Here is a 4,246-nt window from a genome sequence, read left to right as displayed (position 1 = left end):
CCCTTCTCTACCTATGACTTCACAAGTCTTGGTGCATAGTTATTTGTTTGGAGTGCCCTGATGTGAAGCCTTCCAACATCAATCTTTTCACCTAGCAAGGGCCTTGTAAAGTCCCCAAAGCTTGCCCCCCTAGACTAGTGGTCCTAGCATACTGGCCATTACAATAGCTTTCTACACTAGGATCCTTGAATGCATCTTGGCAGTTGTCGGGGGTATGGCCTTGTCCAATGTAATACCCAAAACTCCAGTAGAATAAAATAAGTTCTTCAAAAAATTTGAAGACTATGTGACTTATTTTCTCCTTTATACATATCAACAATATTAGGCCTCACTAAATACCATTAATACTTAGAATGAGTGGAACTAACTTGCACCATGCTGGTATTTTATGTGTTGCATATGATTGAAAGTTTGGGAATCAAAACTTTGTTTAAAGTTGAATTCAAAAGTTGAAAAATAGGGAATAGGAAATCAGAAAAATAAAAAGAAAAGGGAAGGTAGAACTAGCTGGACCAAAAGCCTTGGTTTCAGCCCACCTGCGCTTTTCACCCACGCGACCCAATTCCACCGCTTGTTGACGACAACCCCGCCCCACATGGCATCCGCTCCTCCCACTAGCCACACCATACCAAGGCCACGTTCGCTGGAGCGTGGGCCCGATGGAATAGCGCCGCCCACCGCATTCGTGGACTCGTTATGCCGCTGTCGCGTGGGACCCGTGCGTCAGCCTCGGTCTACCGGTCGGAGCGTGCATCCCTCAGGAGAATTTCTGGCTTGGTTAAAAAATCATCTCGTCGTGCCCCGCCCGCTCTCTGGTTACGTCCTACGTGCCAACCTCCGTCTGGGCCGTTGCAGAGTGGGTGGTGATGGCCCGCTAGTGGCTAGTGATGAGGGCCAAGGTTTGAAGATTTTCTCGACCAGAATCATGTTTCAGTCTCTTAATATAATATCGGGATACCGGCCTTTCCCTCTTTGGACCAGTTTAATTTTTCTATTCAATTATAAGATGTCCCGACTTTCTTAATATATTCCCTTTACTATATATATATATCTTTACTACTCTATAAGCCCTTATTGTAGGCGTCCACACCCGCCGTGTTCTGCCTCTCTACAGCTGTCTGCCCGCGCGCCCCCTCTCCTCCGCGATCCTCCCCCAGCGCGTAGATCCCGGCTCCGCGACGAACGCCTCCGCCCCACGCCATCCGCGCCGCCATCAAGGGATCTCCTACCGCGAGCGCGTAGATCCCGTCAACCAAGCGAGTCCCGCCGTGAATGTCGCCCACCTCCCTCCGACTCCGAACGCGGGGCTTCACCAGACCAAGAACGCGCCAAGCCCGACGCTCCTAGGACCACACCGCCCAAGCCGTCGAGCAAATCCGCGTTGTGCAAGTGGTGGCGCAGCCTCGCGCCCGCCCTGCTCGCCGCCGCCGCTGTGGTTCGGGCCAGGAGGAGTGTTCAAAGTGGCCCTGTTCGTGGACCTGCATTATGGCGAGGACGCGTGGACGGACTGGGGCCCCGCGCAGGACGCCGCGTCCGACCGCGTCATGGCCGCCGTCCTCGACGCCGAGAACCCAGGTGTGTGCCTGCACACGCTCTCCTTTTGCTTCCCTTACCCTTTTCCTCCGAAAGAATCAAAGAACTGAAACGGAACTCCCTCTCTGCCTCATGGTCTCTACGGTGGCGGAATTCGATCCACGCATCTTCGCTCAGACTTGGTGGTGTACCTCGGCGACCTGGTGACGGCCAACAACCTCCCGGTCCCAAACGCGAGCCTGTAATGGGACCGCGCTGTCTCCGCCGTCTGAGGCCGGGGCGTGCTGTGGGCGACGGTGTTCGGAAACCACGACGACATGGCCTTTGAGTGGCCGCCCGAGTGTTTCTCCCCCGACGGCGTCCCGCCGCTGCGCTGGCCTCCGGGTCCAGGATCAGGGTGCGGCTTCCGGGGGACTCCCTAGACGGACCTCATGGCGACGGAGACCGGCGCGAACCGGCTGCTGTCCTACTCGTCCAGCGGGCCCAGAGAGCTGTGGCCCGACGTCTCCAACTACGTCCTGCAGGTGCTCTCGCGGGGACGGCGGGCCCGTGGCGACGGTCACGACCACGACCCGGCTCTGCTCATGTACTTCCTCGACTCCGGCGGCGGGTCGTACACCGAGGTGGTGTCCAGCGCTCAGGTCAGGTGGTTCCACACCCAGTCTCAGTTCCTGAATCCAGATGGAGGGATCCCCGAGCTCATCTTCTGGCACATACCGAGCACGGCGTACACCAAGGTAGCTCCAAAGGCCAATTCTGAGATAAGGAAGCCCTGCGTCAGCTCCATCAATGGATTTCACTTTGTCTTGCTATCACGCATTTCAAAAGAAACTTCTTTGCTATCTATGTAACAACCGTAGATAGAGAAGAGGTTAGATAAGCTTAACAAGAGCAAAACTAAAGATACACAAGTAAAAGTGAAGGTAAGACATACAAATTCTTTGGTTCTGATGACCTTTTTGTTCTATGTGCTAACTGATTGCACCACTTAGGAACAAGTAGAGAAATCAGGATTGGAAAAAATTCAGCAGGCACTTATGGAAGGAGAGCCTACAAGATCGGTCGATTTGCCTGAGCATGAGAAAGAAGCTATATAAAACATCTTTATCTGCTAACTATGAAACCTGTCATTTATGTTGCTAATGTAACAGAATTTGATCTTGCTGAACCTGATATCAATCCTCGTGTCAAAGAGGTGGCTAAAGCAGCATCAGACTTGTAGTCTGGTATGGTTAAAATACCAGCTCATGTTTGTTGTATACATCGAAGTACAAGAACCTTTGAAGAAATTCCTTCTAAATAATTTTATATTTTTTATGTTGCCTACCCATATGTGTCCACCTATGCTAACAAAACCATGGAATGTATAAAAAGGTTGAAACTGAACTCGCTGAGGTACCATTGGAAGAGAGACTAGAGTATTTAAAATCTTTTGGTGTTGCTGAAAGTGGACTAGGAAATTTGTTAAAAGCAACATATAATCTATTGGGTTAAGAACTTATTTCACAACCGGAGACAAGGTGCATCATTTGTGATGTTAAAGTTTTTTCCCCATCAGTTAAAAGAAACTGACAGACCTTTAACCGTGTCCTTTTAGGAAACAAAAGCTTGGACTATTTTTTCAGGCTTCCTTCTTCCTCACAGTTGTTTCTATTTTAATATTTGAAGAGGTTTTTGTAATCATTATAACTGCATGTGATTCTACATGTAAGCATCTGGAGCAGCACAACAACATAGTGTGGGCTATCCATTTGTTGTAGATGAATTATGCGATTTACATGCACAATTCTTTGCATAAATATTGAAGGTATCTGGAAAAAAGATTTGATCCTGTTATGATGATTTTGTTCTTCGGGACCTAAATGTTCTGATCTCTAATAGTGGAAATCACTTTTGTTTAATCATGTATGATTTCATTGTTAATGCCGCATGATTTAACTGTCATCATCTTTGCCATGTGCGAACAAGAATATATTTGGCCGTAAGTGGTCTACGACCCCTGTCTGGGCTTATTTGTTTCCCTGATGGCATTGTGTCCCAAACAAAAGAAACAAATTGACGTTGTCTCTCTGTTACTGGTACATCTTCTTTCGAAACGCATTAATTTTTCACATTAGTTTATTGTTTAAAAGGGTTCCTTTTTTATGCACATTGTACGTTTACAAAAATCATAGAACATGGTAGTACATACAAGTATCTCCTGCTTCATGGTGCTAGCATATATGATGCTTGATTGCACAAATGAAATTCCAAATGTGAATTCTGTCCACGCGCCCACGGATTACAATGAGATTCGGTAAGTGGCGGCGGGAGCGCCAGTGGGTGATGATGATGGGCGCAAGGCCGCTGCCCTGGTGACGGTCATCGTCCTCAGGAGTGTCATCCCGTTGCGTTTCATTGGGCTCGAGGGTGATATGATGGTCAAAGTGATCCTCCACGTAGCGCTTCTCTTCGCTGTTGCGCTCGTGAGGGGCGCATGCTGCTTGGCACTAACCTCGCTGGCTTTGTCCTCTCCATCGCCAACGACATTGGCAGTTCTAGAGGTATAAAACAACTCATATGTTGCCTTATTGACTGATGCATGATTCAACTCAATTTTATCTCAATTCTCATCAGGTTTGTTTGCATTATTTCTGCAGCTATGATGGCATACTTGTCAATTCTATTGAGGCAAGACTAGTATTCTCAAGGTATTATCAGATACCTAGAATTG

General features: G+C 48.3%; 1 pseudogene; it reads left to right on the top strand.

Annotated features, from left to right (window-relative positions):
- The first annotated feature begins 696 nt into the window (after positions 1-696).
- LOC103634075 (probable inactive purple acid phosphatase 16) lies at positions 697-2,526 on the top strand (annotated as a pseudogene).
- Positions 2,527-4,246: the final 1,720 nt, after the last annotated feature.

This window comes from Zea mays, chromosome 7 (genome assembly GCF_902167145.1).
Source record: "Zea mays cultivar B73 chromosome 7, Zm-B73-REFERENCE-NAM-5.0, whole genome shotgun sequence".
In the NCBI taxonomy this organism is placed as follows: Eukaryota; Viridiplantae; Streptophyta; class Magnoliopsida; order Poales; family Poaceae; genus Zea; species Zea mays.
Note: the sequence above shows the minus strand (reverse complement) of the source record. Positions and strands in the feature narration are given on the sequence as shown.